This window comes from Bos indicus, chromosome 11, assembly GCF_029378745.1.
Source record: "Bos indicus isolate NIAB-ARS_2022 breed Sahiwal x Tharparkar chromosome 11, NIAB-ARS_B.indTharparkar_mat_pri_1.0, whole genome shotgun sequence".
Classification (NCBI taxonomy): domain Eukaryota; kingdom Metazoa; phylum Chordata; class Mammalia; order Artiodactyla; family Bovidae; genus Bos; species Bos indicus.
The window spans coordinates 41,282,495-41,300,060 of record NC_091770.1 but is presented as its reverse complement, the minus strand read 5'-3'; the positions used below and the strand labels follow the sequence as shown (position 1 = coordinate 41,300,060).

The 17,566-nt window shown below is 41.2% G+C and overlaps 1 long non-coding RNA gene across 3 annotated transcripts in view; it reads right to left on the bottom strand.

Moving 5' to 3' along the window:
• The window catches only part of LOC139185770 (uncharacterized), a 595,360-nt gene that overhangs the window by 99,257 nt on the left and 478,537 nt on the right, over positions 1-17,566 (bottom strand). For all 3 annotated transcript variants that reach the window (XR_011569255.1, XR_011569254.1, XR_011569256.1), the window contains one exon: positions 11,322-11,365. This is a non-coding gene — a long non-coding RNA (uncharacterized lncRNA). The remainder of the gene's footprint in view (positions 1-11,321; positions 11,366-17,566) is intronic.

Here is a 17,566-nt window from a genome sequence, read left to right as displayed (position 1 = left end):
TTAGGAGATTATTACAGAGGTCTCTAGGAGAGATGAAGGAAGCCTAGAGGAGGGTGAGACAAGCTGTGTTTCTCTTGGGAGAAATTCATGCAATAGAAATTCTGGAGACAGAATGAGCAACTTGGAGAAGAAAAGAGGTGAGAGTCAAGTATGGGCCTGTAGTTTATGGCTTGGATAAACTGGGCAGATGGTGCTGCAATGGAGGAGTAGAAAAAAGAAAGAACTGGCAGGAGTGTCGTCACTGAATTGTCCATGTCATGCTCCATGGTGACCTTTCCCAGGGCAGCTTCAGAAAAATGAGGGGAATGAAAAGAAGTGCAGTGGGTCAAAGAATAAAAATGATGTGAACAATAAAGGCTCATAGAAGGAGTGATTTATTTATTTTTTCAAAAAACTTGGCAAAGGGGAGATGAATAGACAGAGCACAGCAGATTTTTAGAGCAGTCAAACTCTTCTGTCTGATACAACAGCGGTGGGTGTGTGCCATTCTGCATTTGTCAAAACCTATAAAACATCCAACCCCGAGAGTGAGCCCTGATGTAAACTACGGACTTTGGCTGATGATGGCATGTCAATGTAGGTTTGTTGATTGTAACAAATGTACCCCTGTGAGGGAGGGTGTAGATCGTAAGGAAGGTTGTGCTTGTATGAGAACAGGAGGTATATAAGAAATCTCTGGACTTTCCACTCAGTAGTTTGTGAACCTAAAAATGAATTTTATCAGTAAAAACAATTAGTGAAGTCTGAAAGGGAAATAAGGTGGTATCTTGACATAAAAGCAAACTCAGGAAAATTAGTGATTTTCTTTCTCTCTCTTTTTAGAAGGAGAAAGACATATATGGGAAGATAAGTATTTTTAGGCTTTGAAGTGGTTTGTGAGGAATATGTTTGAGAGAGAAGACATAGCTGATGCAAATAAAAATCCTTGGGAAGGACTTAGAATTGCACCAGGTGCATAGTAATTGCTCAGTAAATGTTAGATTGTTATCATTACTATAATATCCATTACTTTCTTCTTTATTGTATAGTCATTTGGGTCACTGCCCTGCTCAGTAATGAGACCATTAGCTCATACAGAGAACGGTTTCCAGCATTTGGAGTTTGTGTTCCTTATAAGCACTTAATACAATTCCTCCAATGGAATCCTTACCCATTGATTGATTCATTCAACATAGCTATTGAACAAATGGTGGCATTTGAATCTTCTCTGATGGTCATTTGGGTTTCTTCCTTTATTCTAAGTATACTTTAAGCATTTTTATCCTTACCTTTGAAGTACCATGTGGTATGTATTAAACAAATGGCTCTGGCCCTCTCAGACTGCAATGCTAAACTTGTCTGCATCAGTTATGAGACTTTCAGCCACATGGAACATAATTACAAGTCTAGAAGAAGGAGACTGGGGGCTGTAATAGGGACAGGATCAGAGACTCCATAATGGCATCAGAGATTGGGGTCCTTCTATTTTGTTACTATGCTGGTCTTAGTTTTAAAATAAATAAACAAAAATTTAGTTGCTCAGTCATGTCCAACTCTGTGATCCCATGGACTGCAGGTGGATTCTTTACTGCTGGGCCACCAGGAAAGCCCCAAGACTTATATGGCATAAGAAAAAACAGTTGATATAAAAATGCACATCTCCTAATATGTGGACATAAAGTTTCCTTCTGGAAGTTACTCTATGAGGATATAGAAGATCTAGTAGTAAAATGATGAACAAGTACATAACTACTTCAAGTTTCAAGCAGGCGATGCAAGAAGGACATTATCAAAGTGGGAAAGAGTCGCCATACACGAAGTGCCCTGAGGTCTCAGAATAGTTCCCATGATGCAGCGGGACAGATTCCTCTCTCCCTCCATCAACATCATTCCATTGTCTGCTGTATGTCACAGCTCATACCCAAATCTGGAAATAAATATTAATAAAACAGGTTTCCTTTACTAGAAGAGCATATAATCTAGAACAGAAGACTAACAACTACATAAGTAACTGTAACGAGTGTGTTTTTAGATGCAGGATGAGTATACAAGGCGCAGTCTAGTCCCAAATTAGCAATGGCCAGTCTTATTTGGAGATAGGAAGAATTTTCATACAGGAATGTGATGTTTGAACTGGATCTAGAAAAGTGATTCGTTGCTCCAAGATGAAAAGGAAGTGGGCAGGGCATTCCGAAAATAGGAAATACTTTAGCTAAAGGTGTACAATACATGTGTGAATTCTGCCCCCATGAAATACCAACCAGGTTCAAATGGCTAGAGAAAGGAGTTGAGGAAGGATTGTGATTGGGGGTGAGCCTGGAGATTTTGACAGGAACCAGATGAGAGAGGGCCTTTTTTCTCCACATGGACATAAATTGAGGGTTTGGGTAATAAGTAACACTGAAGACTTTACCATGTGTATAGGCATTTTAAATATCACTGGCGGCTGAGTCCAGAGAAGATTGGGGTGAGAGCAAGCCTGGCAACAGGGCTTTCGGTTTAGTAGCTACTTCAGCAGTTCAGGCAAAAGCATGACCTTGCTTGAGCCAAAGCAACAACTGACAGTCTGGAGAAGAGGGAAGAACACAACACTCGATAAAATTCAGTGACAACGTAGATGTGGAAAAAGAAACAGAAAAGTCCAGGATAATTGGATAGGTGAAAATATGATTCATTAGGACAGAGAAGACAGGAGGAGAAGTTAAAGGGTAGGATGGACAACTCATCTGGTTTACCCAGGACTCTCCCTGTTCTAGCACAAAAGGATCTACGTTCTACATAACCACTCAGTCGGCTCAGTTCAGTTCAGTCGCTCAGTCATGTCTGACTCTTTGTGACCCCGTGAATCGCAGCACACCAGGCCTCCCTGTCATAATTACTCAGTCCCAGGCAAACCAGGATAGTTGGCTATCAAATAAGGAAAAGCATATTTTAAGGAAAGCATGATACGTTCAATTTGGAAGATAATGAATTCCAAATCTAGTGGGCAGCAGAACATGCAATTTGCATCTACTTAACTCCCAAACAGCTGGCCAGGTCAGTGAAAATTCAACCTTGCCAACATTCACTAACTAGGTCCCCACCCAAAAGATGGCTTTCCAACAATTTCCACATTACACTCCATCCTGTAGATACCACCATCCAGCTTTCCCACAGTTAAGGTAAGAGCTCTACAATTGAGTAGTTTTCCCACGAGGGTTGGTGAGCTACAGATACAATGTAAAGGATGACTGATGGACACCTGTGGAGTCATTTGAGCAAATCACTTTTAAAAATGTCTTAAAAGAAATATATCCTATTGTAACCCATGGTCATTTGTCTCAAGGGGGGCTACTCATCTGTATTTGCTGCCTACAAAGTTACTATTCATCAAAAAAGAGAGTGTTCATTCTTGCCTCCATGGAAGACTACAGCTTCCATATCTTATTTATCTTCATATCACAGAGATACCCATGTATTGTACATATACAAGTACTCAATAATTGGTGGCAAAAATGAATTATTTTGAGCCTATAGATGTATATTGGAGAAGGCACTGGTGACCCACTCCAGTACTCTTGTCTGGAAACTTTCATGGACGGAGGAGCCTGGTAGGCTGCAGTCCGTGGGATCGCTAAGAGTCGGACACGACTGAGTGACTTCACTTTCACTTTTCACTTTCATGCATTGGAGAAAGAAATAGCAACCCACTCCAGTGTTCTTGCCTGGAGAATCCCAGGGATGGGGGAGCCTGGTGGGCTGCTGTCTATGGGGTCGCACAGGGTCAGACACGACTGATGTGACTTAGCAGCATAGATGTATATATATTACACTCATTACACACACATATATATATAATCAAAACAGCTATGAACTCTAAACTCCTTCACCTTTTTTAACGAATAAGCATTTGAAAACCATTTACAAAGAAGTTTTAGATTTGTCCAGCAACACTGAGGAATCTAAACATCCAGTTTTACTTAATAAAAGCCTGGAAACATCATAGCAAGAAGAAGGTTCCATTGGATACATTTATTTATTCCTGAGACCAATATTGTGCCACCAATAGCAGGCTCTGTAAACTGACCCAGTGCTCCAAGAGTCCCCAAATGCCTTATTTAAAACAATGGAGCAGACATTTAGGATGATGTTCAACTCTTAACTTGGCAATTCCCACTACTGATTTAAACCAGACCTTTAGTGTTATTTTAACATAGGTTTTGGATTTAATTATCTTAAATGTCTAAAAGAATGCATACAATTCCCAAACTGTTTATCTCTTTTATGGTAAAATCTCTTTCCCTACCCCTAGAAATCTGTTTTAATTATTTAATCAGTTTGGCTGAAACTCACAAAGCATTAAATTGTTAGTTGTTACTTAACATTCCTTATAAATTGCATTTATTAATTTCTGGATAGAGACTTGTCCATTGCTACAGTAATTTAAATTAGTACCACATGGTTACAGACCGCTGCTGAATGATGATTAAATCTTTGGGGCAAATTCAGTCTTTTCAGATATTTAAATGGCACTAGAGATAAGCTAACAAAATTTGGGTCCAAGAAGTTACAATTTATCAAAAATGTAATAAACCATGGTCAGAATATTCATCGTAAGCAGCACACATGTGGTCCATGAAATGACATTTTCGCATCTCTCTCACTGGTCACAGGGACGTGCTGACGGTGCAGACACAGCAATGCTCCATTGATATTTAACAGTTCCCATCTTCAAGGGGCTCCGCAATATTGTGGCTCTTTATACACTCAAGTCCCCCCGAAACTCTATCCGTCATTTTGTGATTCCACACGGTGACACTTGCCTTTCTTGGTGCTTTAATTTCACAGGTACAAACAGTCAACACAGCACAGACCCCTTGGAATCTCAGCAACAGAAGGAGGAGCTGTAGGACTCTGGTGGCCTTTCAGAATGACAAATCACTAGGGGAAAGAGCTCTGTAGGGGCTGACTCTACACTACTCAGGTGCAGATAACGAAGGGGAGGCTCTGAAACAATTTAGGGATCTCTCCTGGGTCACAAAGGTGGCAACAAGCTCTAGAACTTGGCTTCTTTACTTTCAATCCAAAACTGCTTCTTCAATACCTATTTCTACCACTGAGTCAATGTGATGGATATGAACCTTGACCTTAAAATCTGTTCAGTGATCATTTCTTCCCAGGAAACCAACTAGGGGCATCAGGTGATTAAAAAAAATGAATCTTACCATTGCTTCCAGATACTTAAAAAATAAGAGTAATAATAAAAAGAGGGTGAAAGGCAAGGGATAGAAGAGACTATAAGTGTCTCCTACTGGAAAGACGGACTGAAACATTCAGGTAAAATAACAAAATCAACTCATAAAATAATAGATTCATCTTCCTGCAGCTAAAGATAAATATTAAATAATCCTAGGTGCTGCTGGACGAAAATTAATTTCTGTAAGGCAAATAGTGTAGTACGTATATGTGTTTCCATTTCTGTTTGGCAGGGTGCCTATTTTGAGCATTCTGTACAGACCTTTGAAGTACTGGGGCTGCTCTGATAACGCAGATGCTTAAACAAGAATTGCTTCCTCAGGGCTCCCAAGCACGGTAAAGAGTCTGTTTTGGATAGTCAGTCTCCCAACTAATTCCAGGTATTCAGTCTAAAAACACAGCATTTTTTAATGCATTAATGATACACTGTGGCCCTTCTGAATTGAATTGTGCCAGAAGATGGGAGTGACATTAACTTATTAGAGGCACAAAGTGCTGAATCACTGCAATTTGTGTTCCCCAAATTACAGTCAGGTGCAGTCACCCGCATGGGGCAGGTGGAAACAGGATACAGTGAGAAAAGTGCTTCAGAGACAGCCCTCTAATGATTAATTTACAATAGAAAGAAGGAGAAAGGGCAAATAGTACCTTGTATTCTAAATCATGAAACTATTACAGACATCCAGCCTGTCTGCTCTTAGACCATCTGAGAGCTAAGTCATTTTATCTTACAGCCTTGGTTGTTTTAACTGGGCTTACTTAATATTGGTAATATTGGCATTTGACAAATCACATAAAACGTCCCTGGGAAGCCAAACCCACTCAGGACCACTTCCATAGAAACTTTCAGAAATGTGAAAATAAAACAGTAACTACAATCTGCAATCTCCACTTTTTCAGAAGTTGCCTAAAAGCCATGAGCATTTTTTTAAAAATCATGAATATTTGTCCCTGGAAGGATCTTCTGCTAGGAGCATAGGGGTTAGGGGAAGGGGTACTCTGGACCAAGCTCACGCCATGAGGCATGGTAAGTTCGTGGTGGTCAGGGAGAGAAGAAAGTCACTGGGGAACCAATGAATGGAGTCACTCTCACTTCCAAGTCTTCTCAGGTTCTTTCTACAGAAGGTTGTAGCAGGACACCGAGTCTCTAAACGGAACCAAAGAGTGAGGTCCCTCACTCTGAGATTTTACCAACACTCCATGCCTCCTTCCAGAAGGGACATGCAACCCAGCATACTGACCAAATTCTAACTTGCCTCACTGCATTCTGTCTCCTCTGAATACCTCCTGGAACTTCATCTGGTCTTCATTCCATGTTATATAAACCAATATGAGCTGTTGGAAAATTGCCCTTGAGGTGGCTGTACTTCAGTACTGGGCAACATGACTCATGAATATTTTTAACAGTCAAGGCCATATGTTCCCCTCCTCTACGGAGCAGGGAGCCAAATGGAGCTTCTTAAATAACACACAGTGTGGCAGCTACTGCCAGGCACGACAGGAAGCAGCTTACAGTTGGATCTGTTCCCACAGTCAGAGATGGGAAAGGTCTCCGACTTGAAGACAGAACACTAGCTGACATGAAGCTAAGAAAATATCAGGAGAATAAAGGGTCTGTTTTTGTGTTCTGTCTTCATCTTTGTTTCTACGCTTGATTTATTTTACAAATCAGTTATGGGACATGCTCTTTACAGGTCAGACTTCAAGTTAACCGAAGCCCTCTTCTTCCCCTTCACTCTCTCCCACCACACTGTCAGGATTCCAGGGTACCCAGGAAGCGATGTCCACAAGCCCACCAACACCTGGAACTTCAGTCACAGGAAGGGAAACTTTATTTTCTTCAAGATATGACAAGGTTTCAAAATCAAAGACACTCCTGGGCTGGGGAAAGTGGAAGCACTTTTTGAAAAACAGCTTTTAGAGGGGATGAGGCTTTATATCCAGGGAGAAGAATGGAAGAGATGAGAATAAAAGCAGCATAGTTTCTTGAAAGAGGATGAAGGCTGAGAGGGACCAACAGGAAAAAGGGGGGAGGCGGGGAGAGGGGGGAAACCTGGGGATTCCCTGAGATTTATTTTATTCTCGACAGGCCCAGATTTTTACTTTCTAATGGCAGTTTTGTAACTGTTTTGATTTTGAACAGCAATCTACTTAAAATTGTCTGGCTTGAGTTGACCAACTAAACTTATCTTGCAACCTTTCTGGAAAAGTTTGGTTGGTTTCGTTGCTAAGTCTTGTCCAACTCTTGCGACTTCATGGACTGTAGCCTGCCAGGCTCCTCTATCCATGGGATTTCCCAAGCAAGAATACTGGAGTGGGTTGATGGTTCCTTCTCCAGGGGATATTTCAGGGATCAAACTCATGTCTCCTGCATTGGAGGCAGATTCTTTACTGACTGAGCCCAGCATTACCTGGCACTGTGTTAGGCACGAGGGATCTGGCCTTGATCAGGACTGACAGGGTCCCTGCCCCAGCAGATCTTCTGTCACTACACTAACAGTTGCTGCACAATAGGAGACCAGCTGTTTGGGCTTAGGGAGGGTACTCCAGAGGGAGTAAGAGAGAAGGTGAGACTTTCACAACATAGAGAAACAACTCTGATCATGTTTATGAGTCTCATCTCATCATTCGTAAAATCAGGACTCTTCCCTCTGCCACTTGCTTAGTGCACCAGAAGGAGGCAATTCAGAGAACCTGGTTACACCTGCGGGGATAAGCAAGAATTTGCTGGAGGGAAGAAAATGGAGTGGGAGGCTCCACTCCACCAGTCCTGGGAGGCTAAGAAGACACCAGTTGGGGGATTCGACCTTGATCCTGAGTTTATAAGATGACACAGGGAAAATACATAGCTGTGCTTTCTGGCCTCACACTTCTGTGGCTGCCCCGTCCCTCAACTACCTTCGTAGATTAAATGCCCTCAAAGTAAGTAGATGTGAGTGGCAGTTAATAAGTCTGATTTTCTCTGGTCCCTGTGGAATCTGGCTTTATGCTCTCTCTGTGCCTTGCTCTATCTGGGGCCCTAGTTGTGTTAGCACATTACCATGAGCATCACTTGAGGACAAAACAAGGTCAGGAGTGAAAGAACTTCAAAACCAGCTGCCACTAAACTCTTCATCGGACACTTTCGAGTAAAACAACTGCCCAACTCTACATGAGTGGGTAAGCTTACCATAAAACACGCTGGAAGTAGCAGGGGATTCCTCTGACCTCATGTCTTTGGTAAAAGTTATTACCTTTTACTATCTTTGACCATCTTCCCATGATGCAGAACACTTTGAAATGTAAAAAATGCAATCATTCAAGTGCTTAGACAATCTCATAACAAATATCTGTATGTTTAAAAAAAGAAAATGAACATGTGTTGTCGTGTAGAAAATATTGGGGGAAGAATTGTTCTCCTTTTGTTTAGATAGGTGGCTGTCTTGTTATACATGGGTTTAATTATTTTCACCATTTGCTTTTATATGCACTTTCACTCCTGTGGTGGCAGGGTTTATTATTATTATTATTATTATTAATCCCAGGAAAAAGGAAAAGATTCAATACAGAAAAAAGACAAATGCAATAAAATCTGGTATAATAATGTGTTCAGTGGGAACCGTGGTCATTGCAGAGTAGGGTTGCACACCTACTCATTCTTTTGTGACGATCATGTTTTTACTATTTCAAATTTAATACTTTTTCTAATATATTATATGTTACCTCCCATGTATTTAAGCTGTACTTAAAAGCATGCTAAGAACTGGTAATTCTTTAATGGTTGTTCACTTACAAGCGATTGTGGGTCATTACACAATCATTTAAAGGGCATTAATGAGAACCATTTAATGGTTTTAGTAGAATATCATTGTAAGGGACAGGGGAAAAGTTACTGGCTGTAAATTTTTATGACCATTTCTTACAAAACGTATTACTTTAAAGATTTATGTATGTAACAATGAGTACAATAAAAGCCATGCTAAAAATAATTTGAAATCAAAGTACTGCATAGAGATAAGTCTTTGCTGTGCTGCAACTGGGTGGGCCCATTTTTTAAATCTTCCTTTTCTCCTTTCCTCCTTCTTTCCTTCCTTCTTCCCCTCCTCCTCCCTCCCTCTCACCTTCTTCTTCCCTCCTCCTTCCGTCCCTCCCTCCCTTCCTTCTTTCTTCTCTCTCCCTTTCACCCTCCCTCCCTTTCTTCTCTGCCTTATTCCCTGCTTCCCACCCTTCTTCACCACTTGCATTTTCTTTCTTAAAAGACATTTTTAGTACCATTAAAGATTTTCTTTTAAAGAAAACTATTAGAGATCAAATTCTTAACTAATATGTCTTTTAGTCGGTGGGGATAGAGAACAGAAGGATATAAATAAAACAGAACAGCATGGTACAAAAATGCCCCAAATGTCATGAATCTTTGTTTACAGATCTTTCCCCATATATCATTATTTTAAACTATTTCCTTATATATATATATATATCTTATAGGCCTAAAATAGAAAACCCAATACTTTCTAGGACATCACTCCCTAAGGTAGGACAGGTGACTAAAATGGAAGAGGACTAGTTCTGCTACACTCACGGAGAGCTGCAAAATGTACAAAAAGGGGCCTCACCCGTACCCAGAGGAGACCCAGCATCTTGCTCCAAGCAGCCCACCTCTTGAAAAAGAAATGGGTATTTGAGATGCTCACTCTACTAAGGGAGTAACCTTTATTAAAGTGCTTTAATAACACAACAGGCATCGTATTATGCCTGGTTTTGTCCACTTGTGATTCTCATGGAATACATAATGAATAAGACAATGCTCCTTTCCCAGGATTCTTGCATAAGCAGGAGGATATTTCTAATTAAAAAGGCAGAGTTAGCAAGCGCAGTGCACAAAATGAACAGAACCATATCTCTAGAAATGCCGAGATTTTACTGTTTGCATTAAGTAACGCTTGTATTTCTCTCTGAATCCAGCCCAATACCCATTACCAATAAGATGAAGATTTAAGATAACTTGGTCAAAAGATGGTGAATTACAACTTTTAATTAAAATGTAGAAAATGGTTGCTTTAAAATAAACATGATAATACTTTCATGATCATTAATTTTTTATGGAGAGAACAACAAAAGCAACCTGAATATTTTAGAATGTGACATTATAAAGTCAGGCAGAGGGGATTTGTGGAAAGATATGCATGTCCCAGAGAGAAGACTGTATGGTTGTGGCTCTGCATTTCTAGTCCCCTTGGAAACCCCAACCAGATGCAACTGACACATTGGGATCCACAAGGATTTCTTTACTTGACCTGTTCAGGTAAAAGCAAGTGACGACGGGGATGATGAGAGGGTAAGGCAAACACTGGGGTTTACACAGTTTATTTACTCCAAAGAGCAATTCAGTGAATGATGGCAGGGAGAAGCAGAGCTGATTTCCCTATTTAACCTATATGTGCTATGCTGTGCCTATTTGCTCAGTCATGTTCTACTCTTTGCGGCCCCATGGACTGTAGCCCCTCCAGGTTCCTCTGTCCATGGGGATTTTCCAGGCAAGAATACCTGAGTGGGTAGCCTATCCCTTCTCCAGGGGATCTTCCTGACCCAGGAATTGAACCAGGGTCTCTTGCACTGCAGGCAGATTCTTTACCAGCTGAGCTCCCAGAGAAGCCCATGAAACCTATATATCTTGATCCAAAAAAAAACTTTTAAAGATAAATTTAATGTAGAGTTGAAATGTCACTGGTGTCACATACCAGACTGAAGGGAGAAATATGATTGAGATTGGAGATTTTGTGGGTAGTGTGCTCCCTTTACCATGTAAGTCATACTGATACTACCCCAGCTTCACACCTCCTTCTGATATTATCTCCAATTCTTCCCCTAAAGAAATGTTCTATTACCATTAGGTCTTCGCCTGTGAGTGCAGCCTTCCCTCCATCACATTATTCATGCTGATTCCTACCAAGAATCACTCTGACTTCTCTCTGCCCATATGTTTTCTGTCTTGAGCCATTTAAGTCCACCTCCTCCATGAAGCCTTCCCTGACTACTTTAGCCTAAGGTCTGGCTTCAAATATCTAAATCTACCACCAAATGCTTAGGCCAACTAGAGTGAGAGTCATAGGGAAGACAGAGTTATTTACCTCCGGCAGGGCAGGTATTCTTTTGGATCAGTTGGTTTCTTTGTCTGTAAAATAAGGAAATAATTGTATCTGCCTTAGTAGTCTCTTGTGATAATTACATGAAAAATGCATAAAAAACATCCATAATAAAATAAATAGTCTTCATAAATATTAGTTCTTCTTTCTCTCTTTCAAATTCAGAAAATTAGTGGCTAAGGCATTCAGATATAGTAACTTGTTATATTTACTGTCTTATATCTTTCAATTCTTCCTGTTTTGTGGGCTGTCATTCTCTATCACCTTCTTCCATTAGTCTGTGATCCCTCCAAGAAAGGGACCTTTATTTATGTATCACCATATTTTCTGCCTCATTTGGTACAGTTCAATATACAAGGTTAGGGTCAATAAATAGTTATTGGAAGAGTGGATATTAGTAACTTTCTCTAATGTCTGGGGGAACTTTTTAATTTCCATAAAAATGAAAGCCCCAATTGGCAACACTCTATTCCATCTTTACACCCCCTGGTTCACTGTATATGACTGAATTTACACACAGTGGAGAGAGAGCATCACATCTGATTTCATGTTGTGATTTCATCTCATTTCACCAGAGCTGGACAGCTCCCTACAGTAATAGGTGGTACTAACAAAGTACAATCATGCATTTAACCCTAAAGTGGGTGTGTTTATTTTATACACAGAACTTTTCCATGCATAGGGAATATATCTTTATAGGCAAGTGTTTAAAAATAAAGAATACTACTGGCCTCAAGATGGTCTTGGGAAATGAGCAGTGAGGAGCAACACAAACAAGGAAAAAAATTAAACTTAAGTCTTAGATGCTACTGATGGAAAGACGGCCTTGTGGTCTTGGAAATCAAAGGACAGTACATTTTAGCACTTAGCATTTCATTGATAAGCTGCCTGCAGTGACGAAATGGGGTGTGGTCAACAAAGGGAGCTGAGAAGAGCTGTTATAAGTTTGACCTCTAGGTGTCAGATGGCTTGACTGCTCTGTGACCCAGGCAAGTTTCATGGCACCCTGTGCCTCCTCTCAGTAAAACTGAGAGGAGAATTAGAGTTCCTGCTTCAGGGTGCCGTCTCCAGGCACAAAGAGGGAACCCACGGAAAGCCCTTGCAGCAGGGCCGCGTGGAGAGTGAGGGCCAGGCAAGGATTAGGCGTGAAGCTTCAGGATCTGCAATACTCAACAGGGATTCTGTAGTTGTGCCCATTCTTCTATTCAACTCTCCTCCTTCACAAGGAGCAGACCCCACAGAGCACGGAGAGGAATCCTGAATCTCACAACAGGGGTGTTTCTCCCTCTCGGTAGTGGAATAACAGAAGAGCCACAGAAGAAACACCCCAGGTCCTTCCCGCAATCACTCTTACACTTGTAAAAGCCAATCAGCGTATTTGCGTGTCCTGTTTCCAAGACGCCCTGTGTTCTGAGACTCTCAGAGCCTACGCCCTTAGTGGCGCATCTGGATTTAGAAAGTACTCAACTAAAAGCAAAACAAGAGATGTGAAATAACCACCCTTCCCAAAGGGTGAGGAAACTTAATGAGATCCAGGAGAAAAGGGGGCCACTGAAATATTAGATAGCTTCATTCCAGAGATCAGCACAAAGCAAGCGCTGTTAAATGCATTATGACTTTGAAGCGAATGATTTCTAACAAATCTGGGCTCTTGAATCAAAAGGAAATGTTGGGGGTGCCTTCAGACATTATACATCTGACTAACAATGGGGAAAGTAATGATCTTGTGTTATACTAGAAGGCTGCTACAGCCTTAAAAGAAATGCAGTATTTTGTGTCATCTGATTTTGATGCGATTTCTAGAAAGAGAAAGGTAAATTAAAAATAGAGATTCCATTTTAACGCATGTTTACTCTCGCCTTTGTCTGGCATCCAAAAACGACAGTGTGTTCGTCTCATTCACTGTGGCAGCATTATTTTTACATAAAGTTTGAGACCGCGTGCACTGCCGAGGCCCCCTTCAAAGAAGGTAAGCCCACGCTTCCCATCTATCACACACCCTTCGGACTTTTCTTACTTAAGGGCTTGTCATTCCAGTGGGGAGGAAGAGCTACCGAATACCAGCCACGTGGAGCTTTATTCCTTCATGCTGTTTGTGATAAACTTCAGGGGACATATTTAACATTCCACAAAAAATGAAATTTCTGGGGCCACCCCAGCAGGAGGATAATATCATCACTTTTAAAGCAGCACTGCGCTTTAAGATACTGCCAAACAGCCCAGGCATAGGATGGGCCAATATCTATCACTCCTGGAGGGATGGGAAACTCCGTAAGCTTCTCAAGCACTTGGTGTTAATCTACAGCACACTTCCATGCTATTATCATTATTATTTGTTGTTGTTATGTTAATCATTGCTCTTTGTCTTCTTAGGAACAATTTCCTCTGGGAAGACAGAACCACTCACCTTCTGGCAGGGCAGTCATTCTTTTGGATCACAGGGTATCGTTTTTTTGCCAGCTTTTCCTAGTTGCTAAATTGCTGAGAAAACCGTGGGAGTTTGGGCTTCGTGCCTGGAGAAGGCACAGCTGGGGATCAGCTCTGGGTGCTTGCCTCCCCCTATCTTCCCCTGTCCCTTTGGCTTTGTTCCCTACAACCTGGAAGAAGAAGCAAAGTTGCCAGAACTCAGCTTTGTTTTCAAATTCACTTTGACCATCGCTTCCGAGGACCTAATAGGACCCAAGTCTGTACTTGGGACAGCTGGAGATAAGAGAGTCCAAGTTTTAGAACAAAGTTATGGTTGAGATGCGTTAAACTCACTCACTCACACACATGCACGCACACACACACACACACACACACACACACACACACACACACACACACACCATCAGACCGTTAAGAGCATGGGGTAAAAATGTCCTCAAACTCTCCTGTCCTTAGATGTGGGTTGGAATATCCCTAGCAAAGCCCTAAGGAAAACACATTTGCTGGGACATTAACCAAGATATTCGGAGATCTCTCTTTTCTGCTGGAAGTAGGAGAGCCGAGACAATGTTAATTGCAAGAAAATGAGCAAAGAAGCGGGTTTTAACTTTCATGCTCTAACAGGGCCAGAGAGGGAGATTACAAGGGAAGTACAAAGGCAAATGCAGGAGGCTGTCTCCTGCCTCCCCAGGGAGGAGATGAGCATCGCAGGATTTGCTGCAGAGGCCCACAGCCAGCACAATCTATTAAATAGCTCAAGTTAGTCAATGTGGAAGAAATTTTTAGACACACATGCCCAACCATATGTGCATGGCCAAGATTTAAAATAGAAAAGTGAGAGACTGTTGGATGACTGAGGATTTTTCCCTTGCCAGGAAGTTCTCCTTAAGGATTTCATAGCTTGCAAAAGAGAACTGCTTGCCAGACAAGCCAAGAAAAAGACACAGAAGATTGGGACCTGCTTCCTTAATGATGAAATGTCACACCGCTATGTAAATCAACTCAAAGAAAAGAGGCAGGCGTGATTAAGATGGCTTTACAGAAACAAGAGAGGTTTCTCAACATCTCCTCCCTAAACTGCTCTAATTTCCCACACCTCAGGGCTAAGGAAACACACACAGTGGGGCCTTTCGAGCAACTGTACCCGCAGTAAGGGGACCCCTTGGTCACAGAATATCTATGTCCCAAGGAAAAATTACCTTGTTTGGCCCCAGTTCATGAGGGGCAAATTCTTTGTTTGTCAAGTCCATGGAAGATTAAAGAGTAACTCCACTCTTTCACTGTGTGTGTGCGTATTTCATGTATGTGGAATGTGATGATGGAAAAATAAGACGGATCCCATTAGCCACAACAGAACCAGCTTTATTAATTTTCAATCCCACCAAGTAGACATTTCTAACTCACTTTTTATCAACAAACATCCATCTCAACAAGTCTGTGCCTCAGTTCCTCTCTTTGCCTCCCTCCAGCCTCTCTTTTCCTTCCCTTCCTCTGGGCGCCCAGGAAAGAACACAGATAGCACACCCTTCCACAGCATTGTGTAAGAAACATGGACAGGGTCCGCGACGGCCAATGTTTTGCTATGTCATCACTCCATACCTACGGTTGAAAATAATCTGGTCATTTCTGAGGCAAGGGTAGTTGGCTAGTCTTACACACCTTCGGAGCTTTGATACTGCAGGGCTCTGACTCTTGAGTCATTTACTGTAATTTATGAATTTCAGAAGAACTGCAATCATATCTTCTAGAAGTTCCATATCCCAGAAAGCTTCCTCCTAAATTGTACCATCAATTTTCAATTCACTTAGATTCCTATAATTTTATGACTAGAGGGGACTTTAGAACTGATTTAATCAAATTCTGTCATTTCACAGAAAAGAAAGGTGAGGCCCTGAAATGTTAAGTGAGTTGTTAGAGTGCAAAGCTACTCGGTAGGTAAGTCAGTATGAGTTTTGTGGTCCTTCTGGTCTAGTCTTCTTAATACTACATGGAACTTCAGTATCATTCTATGATTAACTCTTCTATGTTCCTAGGAATCATATGGATCTCCAAACCAACAATCAATCTTTCTGTTTAAATTTTAGTCTATTAAAGTAAGGGTGATTTTCAATGACCTCAGGAAAAAAAAATAGAATTTTCTTACCAGAAAAAAGAAGTGAAGATGCTAAACTGCTAATGAAAAAAATCAAAACATTATCATCTGTAAACAGATAGATGTGGGAATCTGTTCAAGAGGGAGGGGACATATGCATACCTGTGGCTAATTCATGTTGATATATAGCAGAGGCCAAAACAATATTGTAAAGCTATTATCCTCCAATAAAGAAAAGAAAAAAATATAAAACCTGGATAGTTTGAATTGCATTAAATATCATAAACACATTACTAATTCATGCCAGAACAGTCCTGTACTATGAAAAAAATATTAATATGATGAAAGCCTAGTCTATGAACTACCTGGAGAATATCTGTCATCCGTAAATGTTTCTACACAGTAACAAGAATCACTGCCTCACAGGCAGTGATGTGCCTGCCATACTCCTCCACTGGGATCCACCCAGATAATCACCGTATTCTTCTATAGGCAGCATCAGTGAAGTGTCAGGAACTGACAGTCTTCATTGACAGCCCAGCTCTAAAATGGACCTTACCCACCTTCTTCCCAGAAAGAGAAGAGAATGACTTCAAGGAATACTATTGTGCTGAGTCACTTCAGTCATGTCTGATCCTTTGCAACCCTATGGACAGTAACCCGCCAGACTCCTCTGTCCAAGGCATTCTGTAGGCAAGAATACTGGAGTGAGTTGCCATTTCCTTCTCCATGGGATCTTCCCCACCCAGGGATCAAACTGGTGTCTCTGAGGTCTCCTGCATCGGCAGGTGGGTTCTTTACCACTAGCACCACCTGGAAAGCCCCTCAAGAAGTGCTACTTCTTATTAGAAGATGATGCCATGGTATATCTAGGGAAACTCGGCCCATATTCTTCTAATCATTCCATCAGTATCTCTAACCCAGGGGCTACATTTTGATCTCCATCTTTTTTGTCAATCTAATGACTCTTACAGGGTGCATTTGGGGAAGGCTTCTAAACCCCTAACAAACCAAGGGTCTATCACTCTTGAGGAATCTCATAACCAAGCCAAATCTGCCTTATACTCCATTTTTATCTATTTTTCCTTTCCCAAACAGTGCAGGGCAATGAAAGTAGTGCGAGACAGGAAATTCAGAGACTTGGATTCTAGTTCTGACACCTTAAATAATAACTTGGCTTTGAGAGAGTCATTTGCTCTTTCTGAGCCTTGGCTTCCTCATCTGCAAAATGGAATCACTAAAGATCAGCTCAAATGTTTCTGGCAGCTGTAGTATTCTAGGAACTTCTTATAGCACAGAACTATGCCAGACAGAGCATGTAAGAGATGATGAAGTCCCTGGAAGATATGGCTCTAAGTTCTCTTAGTACAGTGTCTAACAAATCTTGAGCCCCCAACAAATAATCAGATGTCAAGGGAAAGAACCCCAGCTCTATTTATTGCCCTAGCAAGTTGCTGTGAAATACTAATGTCAAGTACTAGTTATGGCACTTGAATTACTGTATGTACTCAGGTAATTACTGCATGTAATTTACAAATATGCAATGCCATGTCCATTGTAACAATAAGGGTAACAATACAGTTGATAACAACCTAGGCTTACATAAGTTTATTTTCCTTAGAGTTTCAGTGTTTCATAAACATTGGCTCATCTATTTTCTGAATACCAATAACGCAAAGTACAGCTGGGGACAGAGAAAAGGAGGGAGGGA